At 48.2% G+C, this 17,593-nt stretch overlaps 1 protein-coding gene across 1 annotated transcript in view; it reads right to left on the bottom strand.

Annotated features, from left to right (window-relative positions):
- The window catches only part of LOC121332795 (cat eye syndrome critical region protein 2), a 99,905-nt gene that overhangs the window by 82,013 nt on the left and 299 nt on the right, over nucleotides 1–17,593 (bottom strand). The gene's annotated exons all lie outside the window — the stretch shown is intronic.

Raw genomic sequence — 17,593 nt, 5'->3', positions numbered from 1 at the left:
AGACCATGCACTGCTAAATAACCTCTTAACTTTTTCCACAATTCTGCTCTCTTCTGGGGGAATGGGAAAAGGGAAAGAAGAGTATTCAGAGAATAGAAAAGAACAGAAAAATTATGCACTCTTCAGAGCACCTGACCTACTGTTGATGACAGCCTGAATCCAACAAAGAGGTTGGATAAGAGACTTCCAGAGGGTCCACTCTGACTGTACATTTTTGTGATTCTATATTGGGGTTTCCTTATCAGTCTTTTCTGAAATCAAGTCTTGACTGACTTTCCCCTCATAATGGCCCTCATTAGTCATTCACACCTCCAAGCTCTCAGCCTCCATTTAGCATCACCTGTGTTCAGCTGCCTTCTCTCACTCCATTTTCCTTGTATGACATAACACAAAACCGGGTGCACAGCATGAGCATTCAGGAAAAGCAGCAAACAAAGCCACGACACCAGGGAGGGACTCCAGGGTGGCAACACTCCACCCACCATGACCAAAGGAATGCCAGGAGCAGGCACTTGGGGCTGGATTCATGTGCCTCTGTGTATGCCAAGAGGCCTACACAAAGTTATGGTTGAATAATGCTCAACACACCTTGGACCTCTGAATGGAAGAGGGAGGCATTAATACACCCTGTCTCCAAGCTTCTGCAGGTGCTACTCCCCATCCCACTTCTTATGGCACGCAGGAAAATGTAGAAAAATACATCAGGGAAATCAGGATGGTTCCTTACTTCCCAGCTACAGGAGAAAGGGCAGCTGCAGAGAGGATTTGTCCCCTGGCTGCAGAGGAGCCAGCCACTCTTCTGCTGCAGGTCTTGTTCCTGCTACAGGGGGAGGAATGCAGACTCTCACTTGTCCTCTCTCCGGGCAGAAATCCTGGAGTACAAATAAGAGGTTCTATTTGGCAGCTGGGTGCTGGCCCTACAGGAGGGTTCTGACCTAAATAATATCAAGTCTCTGCCTCTAAAGCAGGAAACATCATAGAAGAAAACATCCCCCAAGTACATGAGTTCCTCTGCTTCCAAGGAACCCAGAAATAACCCCACACCATTCAGCACCTCCTCTCCATCCCCTGCCAAGCCAGGGTGCCAGGCCAGGACTCCCAAGCAATGTGCAGTACACCCAGCCAGCTCCTCAACACCCAGGCAGTGCAGAGAGAGCCCTGCTAATTTTGGTGAGTGGCAGTGGGGAAATAAGCACTTAAAAAAAAAAAAGACAAGATGGGGGACTAGCTGAGCCCCTGCCATTTGCTTGGCTCAGACACAACTTCAAGGACTGCTGTAATGGTCTAGAAATCAAACAAGTGGCTGATAGCACCAATTAACACCTTCCAGCATAACAATACCTTCATCTCATCTCATCTCTCCCCATTCTCTCAACAGCTTAACATACTGGCACCCCGAAGGACTCCTCTCCCAGACAGCAGACAAACAGTACCGTGCAGGGCAGTGAGGAATGAAGGTGTGTGCAGTGTCCCAGTGTAAGAGAGGCAGCACAAAGTACTGGCGGTTATAACATATATTAGAACAAAAGAGATCAGAACTTGACTTGAGGCACCTGAGCAGGTGGAACAAATCTAAAGAATTTTATTTTTTTTTTACACAGAGTCAGATTCCTTTTTGTTAATAGCTGCAAGCTGAGAAGATTTTTTCAGAGTCTTCCAAGAAAGAATACAGTGCCATCATTGCACATGGGGAGAAAAGCCATATGAACAACTTAATCAAACTGGGGGAACATTTCAAAAAGATCTTCACATTTTCTTCAGAATAAAGCAGCAATAAACACAAATAAGTTCTTATGCTTAAAATACGTGTTCTTTAAGCTTCTTGTGTGAATGCAAGTTTGCAAGCTCAACCACATGCAAGAGTCTTGCATTGCAGGAGCTCCTAAGCCTGTTCCCATGCACTGCATTCTCAGCACATGGATTGGGCACTGCATGGAGCAGCAGCCAGCTCTGGTGAACAAACACAGAACAGCCCAAAGAGAAAATTTTGGTTTCAGAAGAGACACTACATTCTGCAATTAAAACAAGAGTCTGGAGTACATTGACTTGAACCCACTGGACCTGCCCTAAATTTGCACCAGTGTGACTGAGTACAGCATTATGTCTGACAGGGAAAGGGGTAGAGACTTCTCTTTTACTGTTTTACTAAAGTAAAAGGGCTCTGGATTCTGAGATCCCAGGATTACAGCAAAGCCAAGCTTGTGGACAGGCAACACCTATTTGACCAGCAGCTACAACCAGAAAAGCGAACAGCTTCTGGACCGAGAGCTCTTAGGGGGTTATTTTTTTTATTCCTTCAGAACTTGTGTTACTATTTAAAATAATAAAACAATTATCCTTGCCTGAAAAGAAGGCTAATTACCCTTCCCGGTGACACTGCCCATCTACCTTCAGACACGCTGGAGGGGTAGCTGCAGCTTGGGTGCATTCCCAGCAGGGAGAAGCCTCGGGCTTTGCTCCTCACTGCTGCTGGGAAAGGAGCAGTAATCCCAAACCTGCTGAACCAGGCTGCCTTCCACCACTGCCCCAGGGCTTTGCCTCCACCATTGAAATGCTAATCTGACTTTGTAAACCCATAAACAAAAACAAAGGGGAGGACACAAGAGGTAAAAAGCCTCCCTGAGCTCCATCCCCAAGCCCAATCTCCAGCATTCAGGCTCTGTCTGATGGAGCAGGATTTTGCCCACAAGATGAGTCCCACGAGCTCTGATATCGAAATTGCTCCAAGAGAGCATCTTTACGGTCAGATGTGTTTAAATGGCCACTTCCACCACACACTGGAATACCCTTTGTTTCAGAAATCTCTGAGAACAGCTTTCTACTGCAGCAACAGCCCAGACGCAGATCCACCAGCCTTACTTACTGCCCTTTTACAAGACACCAGCAAATATCAATATATTGATATATTATATCAATAATATATAAATATTGATATATTATAAAATTATAAAGCCTAGCTGTACCTGGGCTCCAGCTCGACGTTGCATGCACTGTACCCACCTTCCCTGCCTCCCCCAAACACTTTTAAGACCCATGGCTCATAAAATGGGGACAAGCACCTTCCCAGAGACCCTGGCTGGGAGTCACAGGTGGGAATCCCAGACCTGGGACTGACCCAGGGAGGCAGAGGGGACTGGAGGAAGGACAGCAAAGGTTGGCTTGTGAGGAGAGCTTGGAAGTGGAGATGCTAAATCTCAGAGATCAGCGGGGACACAAGGACATCCCAAGGCTCACTGGCTGTTCTCTCTGCTCTTCCTTCAAGCCCTGCCAGCACACCCACATCTGTAGGGAGTCAGCACAGGGGGTCATGTCTCACCAGCGAATGCTCCCTGCCAGAAGGAGCACTGAAACCATCTAATTACCCTGAAAGCTGCCCTTTTGTTTCCCATCCTCGCTGTTTTCTTCTGCCTCCTGACCTGTTTTCCAAAGCATTTTGGGCTGCCTGTCATGTGGAAACCAGATTTTAAAGACAAAGCAGTGGCTCGAGATATTTATCCCTCTGCTGGCTCCAAGGACACTGCTGCTACAACCAATCTTCAGGGAAAAAGAGGACAGAGTCAGCAACATGGACCACGGGGAAGGGGAAAGCTGTTCTGCATGCCACAGCAATTCCTTACTGGGGTAGCTGAAGCCAGCCATGGTTAACTTAGGCCAGAAGGTCCAAGGGCTCTTCTCTGCCAAGTTTAGCTCTGGATGACAGTGAAATGTGCTTAATTTGACAGTTTCATTTTAACATGTATGGGCAAAGTCTAGAAGGAGACAGTGGCAGCAGCAAGGGAAGGGAGTTGGATTATTATAAGGTAGCTTTTCTGTTGCCTCAACCCAGTGCTTAGCACTAAAAATGGATACAAAAAATTATAGATGCTAACTCTTCACCCTAGCAATGAAATGATCAAACACAGAGTGTCTTCAACACGGTAACAATTCTCTCACACATTATAAAAATCAGCCTTTCACTATAAATTTCAAACTGCCACACCTCTAGCATTACAGAAGCTGAAAGCTTGGGCATAGCACAGGGGCTGGAGAACACAAGGAGACTCTATTTCATTACTATTTTCACTCTTTTTTAAAAAATCTATAATAAAAGAAAGTTATGGCAGTGACATGACTTCTGTGTCCTCCTCAAGCTGTCGGAAATACACCCTTGTGAGCATGTGCAAAGTGCAATTCCTGGAGCAGACACTGCAGGAGTAGAGAGAAATAGGTGGTCAACCAGTTGAACTGGTGGATTCCTGCCAAATGCAAGGAAAAAACCTGGCTTGTGCCTGCGTGCCAGTGAGGACAGGGAAGAACAATGCTTCAAAAGTACAGGAGAACATCTTCATGTCTCTGTTTGCCTGTCTCTCCTCAAAAAACTGTGAAGTGCAGGTTTTCCTTCTCTCTGCTTCTCACCAGGTGATCCTAGGTGATGGGATGGGTTTCTGCACATGCCTTGGCATCAACTCCATGAGCCCAGCGCATTCTTTTGGCTATTTGGACACAGGATGTATTGGTAGCCCATTGCCAGACACACTGATCACATACCAGGTGTGCCAAATTAAAGTGAAAGGGTACAAGAGTGCATCATCTTCTCCTCTCCAGGCTCCTCCTAAGACCACTCTGGCAGTCCTGCAGTGCCTACTTCATGACCCACTTCTGATCACAGTCCCCACATTGGGGAAGCTGCCCTCTCCATTTCACACAAGTGCATCCCAGGCATGCAGGGCAGTGAAGGGTTAATTTAATTAGTTCTGTGTGTGCTCAAAGAATTACAGGCAACTTCATTTAATTATTAAGTAGCCAATCAGGTAATCTCTGTATCTGATTAGCACGCTAATGAAATAATGTCTTCCAGTTCAAAGCTGTCATTCCAATCAGGAGACAGCCCTTCAGCTGGAAGGAAAAGCTGGCCAGGTTTCCATGGGCTCAAGGCTTTGGATTTCGAAGAGAGGAGCAGGGAGCAGAAACATTCCCACCTTCCTTCTCCTTGTCCCTGCCTCTGCACAGAACAGCGAGGCTCCCTGATGCTCCAGGCAAGCATCACCACCACCACCACCTCACATCCCTTCTGTCCTGCTCCCAGATGCACAGGAAGGCTCCAGTCTAGAGCCTGGAGAGTGCCAGGCTGTTAAGGGCATTGCCTGGGCACTGCCAGCTGAGAGATCTGCTCAATATGTGGGGCATGGCTCAGCTATGGTCCACATGGGAGAGCAGGCACACGGCAAAGCCATTACAGCACTAAGAGGAAGCCAGAAACCTTCCTCCCTCCCCCATGCCACGGGCTGCTCCTGTGTCATATGCAGTTATTTCCAGCCTGGGGAAAAGTGCAAGGCGGCAGCTGTCACACGAGGCGAGGACTTGCCCCTTTTAAACAGGGATTTCAGGACTAAATGACCCATTACAACTAACACAGCTGCAAGAACTGGGACACTTCCACACAGCCCAAGAGGGGCTTTGGGAGTGGGGGAGGAAAGCAGGAGACGAGCAGAGGGTTAGGATCATACTTCCAAGACCTGGTGTGGAGTCTTTCATCCCTCCACCTTTTTAAGCATTAGCTCAGCTGCCCTCTTCCAGTTGCTGCTGTTCAGCCTAAGCGCAGCAGGGTGGGATGGGCAGCCCAGCCCAAGCCTGACACACACCTCCCCTTCCTCACAAACCACCCCTGCCCAGACCCAGCTCAAACTCCCTTTCCCAAACAGCAGCACCAGCTACTCCAGTACAGCTCCTTTGTGCACAGCTGCACACATCCTAGCTTCTAATTAGCTAGCCCAGGTTTATCAGAGGAGCTGCAGCAGGATGTGGCTCAGCACGACCAAACCATCCCAGCTCCTATCCAAGGAGCCTGGCAGATGTTGCTGCCCAAGCTGCAGCCTGTGCTGCTGCCTCTGTGCTTGTGTGTGCCAGTTTAAACCCTAACTCATCTTCAATTGCCACAGCTGCCAGCGTGTCTTCGCCTTTCTGAGCTCCAGATCATCTTCCTGATTATGTTTCCACTCTGTCGGTGCCTCTCCCAGGGAAAGGGCGGGGCCTCCAGGATGCTCCCACCAAACAGGGCTAGTTTTAAGTCACCACTCCGAAAACAAATACTGAGAGAATCACAAGAGGAAGCAGAAAAATTGTGAGCAGTCCCCAGCAGCCAGCCAGCCAGCTGGCTTTCTATGAGAATGCTCAAGTGTTGACACTTTCTGTTGACCCTTCTTATCCTGAATACATCCCATGAAGAAGAAACAGCGCTGCTGAGAGGGAAGAGACACATCTCCCTCTCTTCCCTCTGCTGACTACAGCCATTCCAACTGAAGGAAACTGGTTAGAGCAAGAAAGTCAGGCTTGGACAGCACAATGAAGCATCCACTAATAATCAATCCCTTCACAGCAGTCTCCCTGCCAACTGGCTAAGGACTAGGCAATGATTATAAACTGTAGTTGCAACTCCAAGGAAAAACAACACAACATCATATGGCGGCCCTTAAATTCTGAAACCTGCTTACAAATAAAGACAAAAAAAAAACCAAGTGGTTTTTTGGGACAACTGCCTCTCCCAAAAAACCACTCAGCCCTGAAATCCAAAGCTGGGTTCATCCCATCTTGTGTTTCACTAGTCCCAAAAAACCCCAACCAACCAAAAAGCCATAAAGCTTCCATCATTAAAGTTAACAGAAAACTCTAAAAGTGCTGGGAGGGTGAGTTTGACGCCCCACAAGATGCTGTGGTCACCCCTGTCCTGCTGGCATCCCACTCATCCCTGAGGAGGTGTGCACAGGAGGACCTGGTGGGGCAGGGCTGCCCCAGCACTCATTAACCAGCACAGATGCAATTTGAGCCCAAGCACTGAAGTGGCCACCTGGGGACCCGGCCACCTGGGAACCCGCATTCCTTGACAGCTCTGCCGCCCTGCACATTCCAGCCCCCTCATCCCCGGGCCCTGAAACCAGGTCAGGGAGGCACAGCATGACCTGATCTCCACCTCTGATAGCACCAAGCTCTGTCCCATCCCCTCTTGCCACCCTTGCCACAGTCAGGCCAGATGTGTTGCCTCCCTGCAGCGCAGAGCAAGGATACAGATACCCATCCAGGCAGGGACACCCTCTCAATGCCACAGCTATTTGCAGATCAGCCATCATCCAAAACTTCCCAAAATGACACAGTCCGGGCAGTTGGCAGGTCAGAGGTTTACTACAGAGAGCAGTTTGTTCCACCAAGGGACTCGCAACACCCTCCCAAATTACACATTTCCCTTTAGGGGATGCCACAGCAGCTGGAATCAGCTTCTCGCATTCCTTAATAAGCACTTCCACTGGAGAGCAGGGTGGATGCAGGGCATCAGCTGCATTTAGTCGTGACTGAGAGCTGGGTCCCCTTTCCTCATGCCCCCAGCACTATCTGCAGTCTAAGAATATCCAGCACCACCCACCCTGCTGGGGCAGGGGGAGTCAAGTGGTCCGAGCTCTCAGGCATTACAGGTCTCCCTGCTAGAGGAGACTTTCACTCTGCCTCCCCCAAGCAGCAGCCTTCAGTGGGGCCCCTCGATAGCTGGTTGAGATCCTACAGATCATGGAAAGATAATCCATTGCACTACTAATGCACTACTGCAGCTGTCCATGGAGAAAATCCCCTTTCAACCAAAAAAGCCCCCTCAAGCCCTTTGATCCTCTCCAACTCACAATTATCTTAAGGGCAAAATAGTCTTCAGTGCCTCTGCACCTTGTATCAGGCTGAAAGAAAGGAAATCGAGACTGCTATTCCCTGTTTATTCTACATGGCTGCCCTGTCCGACAAGGCAGGCTGCTCCAGCCTCTTCAGCACAGGCAAGCAAATCCTGATGGATAGATATCTGCATTGCTGGGCGACCAGAGCCACAGAGAAACCCTTTTCTCTGTGGGAAATTGTTTTGGTTTTTTTAGAGAAAGCCTGAATTTTCTCAAAAAGAATTTTTCACTACTCTGGTTTTGTGCAAAACACTCAGCTACAGTGAAATTTAACTGATTTCAGCTGCACATTCAGGACTGAATCAACAATTTAAAGGCTCACCACCTAACTCCAAATTAAAACTTTTCTAACCAGAACTCTCGCTTGAAAAAAGAAATGTACCAAGGCTTGATACAACCCAAAACCCTTTCAGGGAGGGTCTTGCTGATAAGGTTTCTTCCCCAGGTGCCCTCATTGCTGCATGACCTCTTGTTACCTGTGCAGGCTCCCTCCACCTGCTCCCAGTGCGATAAGCGTTTCTTTCAGCAGAAGTGTCAGCTATAAAAAGCCCTTCCCCTCCCTGCTGCCTGTTTCCATTCCTGTGCCACTGCTTCAGTCATGCTGGTACAGCCCTTTTGTGGGGCTGTGGAGGGAGCTGGCTGGGGGAACTGCTTCTGGTGAGGCACAGCTCACTTTGGAGAAAAGTTTTTAATCCGGGTGAGCAGTTTTGCTGGCGGCCCTGACAGTGGCAGGAGATGCTGCCCTGGAAGGGAGGTTGGGAATTGATGTCCTCAGGTTCCACCAGACACTCCACACTAACAACACGGGGAAAAATAAGCCCCGTGATGGCCAGCTCTCCAGTGAAGAAAAAAATACTAAAGGAAAAAAAGTCCTTTCTCTAATGCTCTGAAATCCTATTAATTTCAGAGGTACTACACTTTATATAATGGCTTTTAGAAAATTCATCTAAAATTTCCGACAAACTGTTACTTCTTGTGCACATTTCTCCATCAATCAACCACTAATAAGTTTTGAGTTCTGGACTGACTCAGCCTAAAGTGACAGCAGTGCCAGAGCCTTGGACAGACAGGCTTTCCCAGAGGGAGTGCTCAGCATACTTGGCCATTCCAATCATCCCAAACATGTTTACATGCCAGTGCACACATGTGACCTGGGAAATGCACGGGACACAAATGACATTATCATTGCAAGAGGAGGGTGCAGTAAAGAGGAGAAGCAAAGGGAAGCACTGAGAAACATCACAGGCAGGGACATGCAGGGCTGCCATTTTCCATGCTCAGACTGGGAACCCTTCTGAAACCAGGACTCACTTTTACTAACAAGTGCAACATAGTCTGCATTTGAAAATGTATTTCACTTCCACTGAGAGCCATTAAGGTTGTGTATTTACAGGACAAGAAGAGACTTATGTGGTGGGCCAGTAAGGCTTAGGCCTAAGTGAGGTCACAAAATATCACAAGAAAGCATGGAAGGGGTCTTTTCCCTTGCTTATTTTTCAGTATTTGAACCTTCCCAGAACACCAGAAGAGGGAGCCTTTGACTCCTCTCCCATGCTCATCATTTGTTTTATATTAGCAACAATGACAAGCTCTATTAAGAGTCAAGCTCTTTAAGTGAACTCTCACCCTTTGCCTCCTAAAACAAACAAAAAAAAACTAAGCAAGAAAAAAAAAAACACCAAAACCTCCAACCACAACCCTCTTTGCCTTGTGTTATGGATATACAAATATTTTTGCTGCCACACAACTCCCTACATACAGGGCTCAGCAGAAAGGAGAATGCTAGGTCTGCCTTCCAACCCTTTGGCCATACAAAGATCTGGCCCCTTTACAGCAGGCTTAGCTGGAGAGAAGGAGCCAGAGAATTAACAGCTTTACCAAAGAGGAGGAAAAAGACCCTCCAGAGCTCCTTTTACACCACCAGCCCCAGCAACCAGAACTAAACTACGGCTAGAGTTTCAAGAGCCACGGCGGATTGAGCCGGCAGCTTGCAGCACCAAAAGCGGGAGGTGCTGCTCCCACCACAGACATACAGCCCCCACAAAAACCCAGCCAGGACCCAGCGAGCTGGGATGCTGCCAGGAAAGGGGCAAACCACAGAGTCAGAAGCGTGGCTGAAGCGAGGGCTTGAAAGGGAGTGAGATCTTCCTTCTGGCAGCCAAGATCTTTCTGGCGGCCGGCAGCCCCCAGGAGCAGAAGAGCTTCGTGTTTCACTGCCCCCTCAGCAGTGCATGCACCCTCCTTCCCACCAGGCTGGATGTGTCTGTTTGACCACACTGATGTAAAAACCAACAGAGACACCCCCCTCTGTCATTGAACCAAGCTGAGTTACTACAGGGAAGAGCTGAACCTGTCTAAGTGCACCCAAGGGTGAAGAGCCTGCACTGTTTAAACCAGACCAGACCTAAAACCATGTCCTAAACTGGTGGCCCAGCCCAGGGAAAGGGTCCCTGAGAACCATTACGCCCCTCATGTTTCAAGTAATTTGGTGTTAACTTTACATACTGCCTCCCCCAGCCAGCTCTCTGCAGTCCTACCCCAGATAATACCAGCAGCTTTGCTTTTCCAGTGGGAAGCTGGTGTTTTAGCTAAGCATTTATAGAATATAAAGAGTTTGTCAAGAAGTTGAGCCAGCACTGAAAGGCGTTGCCACATTGGGCTGCAAGACCACCTCTGAGCAAAGCAAAGACCTTGACTGCCATCAGCTCCTAGCGTCGAGTTATTCCCCCATCCCTTGTAAGGCCCTCCCCAAAAAGCAGAAAAATCAGTGTTCTGGCAGTAAGCAAACTGCACTCTCCCCACTTCTCCCCATCAGCTGTTTTCTGTTCCTCACACAAAAGGCTGCAAACCCCTCCTAATTGCAGGAGCCTTCCACCTAACAGACCCTGCTCCCTAGGCCCTCCTCCCCAGGAACTGGGGGAGAACTGGGGCACAATAGGAAGGAGACCGGCTAAAGGGAATAGATCTGTTAAATTAACGCATTTTCTGTCAACCAAATCAGCTGCCCCTAGTGCTATTGTTGGTGAAACAATGGAGACCCCAGGAATGGGCACCCATTAAAAGGAACAAGCCTGCTGAAAGGATACACTCTGAGGCACAGCCTTGTGTGTTTAACAGGATTCTCTACTGTAAGGAAGGAGGAATCACTAGGCTGCATTGTTCCCACCACCACAGCAGATGCTGTTGCTTCTGGTAACGAGGAGGGGGGGGGGAAATTTTTTTTAAAAAAAATTCATACATACCTACAATAATGTTTACATGATAAACTTTCAATTCAGGAATTTTAACTCCTTGGCTGTTGTCATTTTTACCCACAGCTCTCTTCTGGAGGAGATTTTTGCCTGAAAGAAGTCTATGAAAGCATCCATTGCCATTACAAAAGTTAATTCTTCACCCTTCATGCAGGCACTTAACAGATGCCAGGGGCAGAATGGCACAGCTCTGCCGGCATTATGTGCTGGGAGAGAAAGACCACAGTTAAGCAGGTCTACATATAAAGCTGCAACACTTTAAAGGTGTTACTTTTAGCTGGTCTGGTTAGAGCAAATTCCACAAAGAAAAACTTCCAAGGTCCGATTTAGATGCGCTGTACAGAAGTTTAAATCGGTTGATTGAATTGGCACAGGTTTGTTTGTGGTACTCGGGTCTTCTTAAACAAAGCAAACTGCAAAGTCATATTTAAGTTCCTGCACAAACGATTATGTTTTTTTTTTTTTTCTAGTGGGGAAAGACTTGCACCTGATTATCTTAAATCGGTCTTAAAATAAACTCAGCTTAAACTGTTAAACTTGTGGGTACACAAACACTTCAGCTAACACCAGGCATGATTTTCAGTGTCAGCTGTGCCAGCAGAATTGCCTATACAAACACCACATAAAATCTGGGATATCAGGCTCCATGTGCTCCATCAAATCTCCGAAATTCCTATCGTGCTCCTCCTTCCCTTCTCCCTTCTACTGCTACCGTCATTCCACAACTCCCCTGTCACCTAACTCAGATCCATTCAAAATGTTGCTGTCAAAATAACCTTCCTTATCCATTGTCCAGACACCCTTTGGCTTCGTGCAGTCACTACTTGTTTCTTTTCAAAGGCTTAAGATAACATTTTAACTCATGTATCAGCCTCCTGAACTACCTATTCCTTATTTTTTTGTTGTGGTTGTTATTTTTGGGTTTTTTTCTGGTTTGTTTTTGGTGTGGGGTTTTTTGTTTGTTGATTTTTTTTTTAATCCAATTACACTAGAGTATCATTATATAAAATCTAAACACTTGTGTAAAAGTTTAAGATCTACAGTTGGGAAAGATGTGACTTGCATTTGAAATGGAAACTGCTTTCCAATTTGCAGACCACTTGAAACAGCAGCTCTGAGAAGCATCTCTCTGCCTCCCCCCTCCATTAATCTCAATGAACTCTAGAGCCCAGCACTGACATGTAGAGTGTTAACGATTCTATTACACACAGAATAACCAAGACAGCAAAAGCAGCAATGGAAGAAGTGGTGCTGGAACAAATATGGGGAGAGGGATGGGGCACTGCAGCAACTGCACCAAGCAACAGACGGGACAGAAGGAATAAAACCAGTACTGGCCCTTGATTTTGTTTGGTTTTTTAAACAACAAACACCCAGCTCACCCCCTCGGATGAAGCTGATGCTGCCCAGGGGAAGCAGAGCCATCCCAGAGTGACCTTAGTGCATAACCCAAATCACACAGTGGTCCACAAATGGGTTTCTCCACACAACAGGACCAACACTGTCTTTTCAGTATACGTGAATGCCACAATCTTTTCCAACCCTGTCTACTCTCTGTACAGCATCCCTCCCTGCACTGCCAGTTACTCTACCTTTCCTCAATGTGTTTTTTTTCTAAAGCAAGGTGCTTCACAGGAGAGGGAAGTTTTAGTCAGCAGATCTATTGTTGGCTGTTGCTTCAGTCACTGCCCACTGCCTTCCACTTTAATGTTGCCTACTGTGATCAGGCAAATGGCAGGAGGGATGGACATCCTAATGACTGAACTGTTCTACTGAAAAGGCATTTAAACTCAGAACTACCCTCAACAAACTTAGCCGACCTACATGAATCCACCAACACTTTCATCAGCTTGCAGCACCTTCTTGCTGCATTGATCTTACTTAGACTTTAAATTCTTCTGATCAGAAACCACCTGGCCATCTCAACTACCACAGAGCAGGATGAGGCACCAGTAGATATTTTATGTGCTACTGTAATACCAACCAGAATGCAGCACCAGACCCAACAGCTACAGAGAGGTGGAGGCTGTACCTGGGTACCAAACCCTACTGTCTGTGTAATTAACCCCATAAAGCCACAGAACAGGAAGGTTGTGCCATTTCGGTGGCATGGATCTAAAGGGACACACCCAAAGGGCAGAGCAAGGGGATCCACAGAGACTTTTCAGCAGGACTTAACATGATACCACAGTGGAGGTCAGAGCATATTTGGCCATCCTGCCCTCACTAGGAAAAATTCCTTTCAAAGCATTAAAATTCTAACACGCTATTTAACACATTATTTTTTTTTTCTTTTAAAGCTGTATCCAGTTTGCACAGATAGAAGAAACCCTGTTCTCTGCTCTCCCCTTCTCCACACTCTTCCTCCTCCTGGGGGACCCGGGGGAGCAGCAGCAGCTGCTGGTTTCTAACAGCCACATAACATTCCTGACAGAAGGAGCCTGTTCAAGGACCTGCACGGAGATACCACACCAGAGAAGGAAAAAGGTAGGCAAGAGCAGCAGTGCCCTCCCTGCCTGTGGGTGGGAGGAATCTACCTAAAGGCAGAGCCAGAGCCTGAAGTGCTAGGAAGGGGCAAGAGGCAAGGAAAAGCATCTTAAAGCCATAGTGAAGTTAACAGCAGAGGCAATTTGCCCAAAGGTGCTTTTAAAAACCACAGGAAAAGATTTATGTTTTCCCTGTGTAATGTGGCTTTCCCCCCTTTTCCAAATAAACTAAGTTAACAACAATGTTTTGACTATTTCCAAGCACGTTCTGGAAAGTCAACCACCCCTCGACCTACCCAAGTAGAAGTTCCTAAATGTTGGAGTCCACAGCTCCTGAGAGCACATGCCAAGGAGCTGGGTGGCCACACCACACTGGCTCCTGTCCAGCATTTTCAAGCTGTGCTGAAATACGGTTAAAAACGTTAAATATTCTCCCAATATTTTCGATACAAACAATCCCCACAGCTGCCAGGAGGACATTTCAGTTGCACAGGGGAAGGGCACACGACCAGGAGATACTCTGACACAAGAGGTGTCCCACATTACAGTAAAGTCTTGAAGAGGGAAATAAATCACTACCTATCATCACCTGCACTAACTTGACGCTGGGAAGCATCCTTTCTGTCCATCAAGGCAATGACAACCAAAAAAAAATGATGTGCCCCACACCTCCTCCTGCTGCAGTGCTATTAGAGTAGGTAAGGACAAACCCCCTGATGCAGATTAGTGTGATGCAGAGAGGTTGGATCAGATGACTCAGTGTGGTCCCTTGCAACCTTACCCGTTCTGTGATTCTGTGATTCTACAAACCACCAAGAAATACGCCATGACAACCGAGCCAACACAACCCAAAGACCACTTTTGAAATGGCACGCAAGTTTTGTACAGCAGATGGCTGACAAGACAGCCATTTAAAAGGGGAGGAAGGGGAAAAAAAAAAAAAAAAAAAAGCCAACCCACCCCAGAAGGCAGAAGTGCTCTCTACCATCCTCAGATCCATGTAAAAACACAGCATGAAGCTGAACACGTCCCGAAGAACCCGCTTCTGTCCCACTGAACTTTTGACCTGCTGGCGGTAGCTGAACCCCTCCTGAGTCCATTGCCGGGTGATGCTGCTGCAGCAGAGATTTAAAAAGAGGAACCCAGGCGCCTGCATCTGCCAGAGCCAGCCTGAGGGCCAGCTGTGCCCACCCCCTCCCCAAACAATGCCCAGAGTCCAGCCTGATGGATGCTCCTCTTTCTCCTTGGACATCCCTTCCCCTGCAGTCTCTGGCTTTGCACGGGTCCAGCGAAAAGAAAATGAAAACATTTGATTCCCGGGTTTCTGCCATCCAGCTGCTGATGGCAGTCCCACATCTGGAAGGCTGGAAGCTTCTTTTGAGCCAATAAGTATAGGGTAAAGGGTTTGTATTTAAAAAGTGAAAGGAGAAAAAAGAAAAAAAATAGCTCCATTCTGCCTCTCTAAACTACTAAAGGCCCCAAACTTCTCAAATACCCTCATCAAATCTGCTCAGCACAGGAGGGACAGGTCCAGATGGCCTATCATTACAGAGCCTTCCAGCTAGCTGTGGAGAAACCCACCAGAAGAAAAAAAATATCAGGGGGGAAGGGGTAGTGGGGGTATGAGGGTAAACCCCCCCCCCCCCCCCCAAATACCCAAAGCTTTTTAAAAATGACCAATACAACACCACAAATTGGAAAATCAGGCTTTGTCTCATTTGAGGACTGCAGGGATGTAGCAGTGAAACCTTAACCTGACTTGCCTGCTGAAATTGGAGGGAGAGTGAGAGCAGGGGATATTTGTTTCAAGCAGAATTAGGGCTTGTTTAGAACTTCTGCCTTTTGTAAGGATGTTGTAAGAGTTTAGCACCAAATTCCCCCCTGGAGATACACTGGTATCAGAAAAACAGCAAGAAAAGAACCACCAGCCAGAATTTAAGCTCAGAGGAGCTCACACCTCCTAGGAAGAAGAGAAAATCCAAGAAGAGACAGCTGCATCCACTGTAAGAGCATCCCTTAGAGATACTGGGCAGAGCTGGACAAACATCAGCTGTGAAGCTCAAGGGGTTTGAGCCTGAGCATCCTCCAGCTGAAAGCCTCTGAGCTTGAGATCTCCATTTTTCCTTCTGCATTCACAGATCCACTCCAAGCACCCGTTTTACTCTGTGCCCAAATGCACTGGGGCAATCACCCCAGGGTTACTCATGAGGGGCAGTAGCTTTTGAGGGAAGGGGCATACCCCAATCCGATGGTGTTCAGCCCCAAGCACACCTCTCCACAACTACCAAAGCTAAAGCAAGAAAACACCATTCATACATGAGCACAGATTCACTTTTTGATGGACAGCTACGGTTTTATTTCCATCTCCACAAATCCCTAGAAGAATAGTCACTTTCATTTTATTCAGACACCCCTGAAACTCAGGCATGTCTCAGAGGCAGCAGTGAGACCAGCCAGAAAGGGCACTGGTATTATTACATCCAAAACCGTGGAAGAAATCTTCTTTATGCAGATAAATAAGCACAAATAAAAAAAAACCACCAAAACCACACAGAGCAATACTTAGAAAAAAAGTGTAACTCCCATCGCTGGCCATTGATTTCAAGACGTGAACTATTTGAGCAAGCTCTTTGTGCAAAAATCTGTTCCCAGACATCCCCAAAAACAGTGGAGAGAATGGAACAGCTACACCAGGGAAGAGGTAAGGAGATGGTGAGCTTCAAGGAACAGCAACTTTTGAAAGTGCTTGTGCCGAGCTGCTCACACTCCGCCGGAGAAGGAAATTCACTCCACGTGCCCGAAAGGAGCAGAGCTCTGACAGCCGCATCCGTCCTCTCGCAGCATCCCGATTTTAACCGCAATTTCCACCGACCCTCGGACAAACGCCATGCTTTTAAAACCCATTTCTGCCAAGGGCTGCGGGCCATCCACGTGCACGGAGTTTTTCGGACGGTGTTTTCGGCGTGCTGCTTCTGCTCTGCAACACCCCCAGCACCAACGCGCCCGCACTTCTCCTCCTCCTCCCGGGCATCCCCCCCCCAAAAAAAAGCAAGTTAATTTGTTCCGAGTGATGATGTTAACTCCCCCAGCCTAAGCGTGCTCCTCGAACCAAAGGGGAGCCCACATTTACTTCAGTTGTGAAGCAAGCCAGATGCTAATTGCCTCCAAAGGTGAAAGGCTAGTGCCTTGGCCCTTTTATCATTGTAAATTCAGGTTCCTTCAAGACTTTACGCTGCTGGGCCCGGAGAGCCTCCCCCTTTAATGGTTTGGCATCAATAGGAGGGGGAGGGGAGTTCTCTTTCGCAAGAAGTTGCATCATTGAGAGATCTTATCCCCTTTCAAGATTTCGTACCGCATAAGGGATTCCCCCTCTTCAGAAATCTACATCCTGCTCGAGGAGTTTTTGCTCTTCGGGGCTTCGTGCATCTCATTGAACTTTTAAGCATCTTTGGAATTCGCATTCACGGGGCAATTACTGTCTTTAAAAAACACACGCCACCACGTTATTCACCCGGTTTATTGCCAACGCGCTGGCAAGAATAGCTTTTCACGGCAAGCACAAAAGATTTCCTACCAGGACACACTTTGTTTGTAACATTTGTAGCCGGCGCACAAAATATTTACGGGACATTAGCGGCGCACATGAAAATAAGAATTAAAATCAAGCAGAAAAAAAAAAAAAAAAACAAACCCGAAAAACCAAACAAGAAACTTACAGGAGGAAACGGGTCAGAAGGCACGAAAGCCGGGAGCGTTCGCCCCGCGGGGCACAGGGGCGGTGGTGAAGGCACCGCCGGTGCCCCGGCGGCTCCGCTGAGCCGCACAATGAGCGGCGCGCTGCCCCGCGGAGCCCTCCGGCCTCGCCGGGATGCGGAAGAAAGGCTCGGCAGGACCCCGCGGCGGCACCGGCCAGGTGGGGACCCCCACCCGCAACAAAAGGAGCCGAGCCGGGCACAGCGGAGCGGGCTGGGGAAACCCCCCCCAAGAGCAGCGGCCGGTACCCCCGGGGGAGCTGGGGGGTTACCGGGCCGGGCCCGCCTCTCGCCGCCACCATTTTGGGCACGGGGGACCCACGGCGGGCTCCGTGCCGCGTCCGTCCCCCCGCCACCTTTGTGTGCGGACACCGGCGGAACAATGCGGCCCGGCCCCGTGCGCCCGCGGCCGCCCC

This window comes from Onychostruthus taczanowskii, unplaced genomic scaffold (genome assembly GCF_017590055.1).
Source record: "Onychostruthus taczanowskii isolate IOZ18803 unplaced genomic scaffold, ASM1759005v1 scaffold15, whole genome shotgun sequence".
NCBI lineage: Eukaryota > Metazoa > Chordata > Aves > Passeriformes > Passeridae > Onychostruthus > Onychostruthus taczanowskii.
This window is presented reverse-complemented; position numbering and strand designations above follow the sequence as displayed.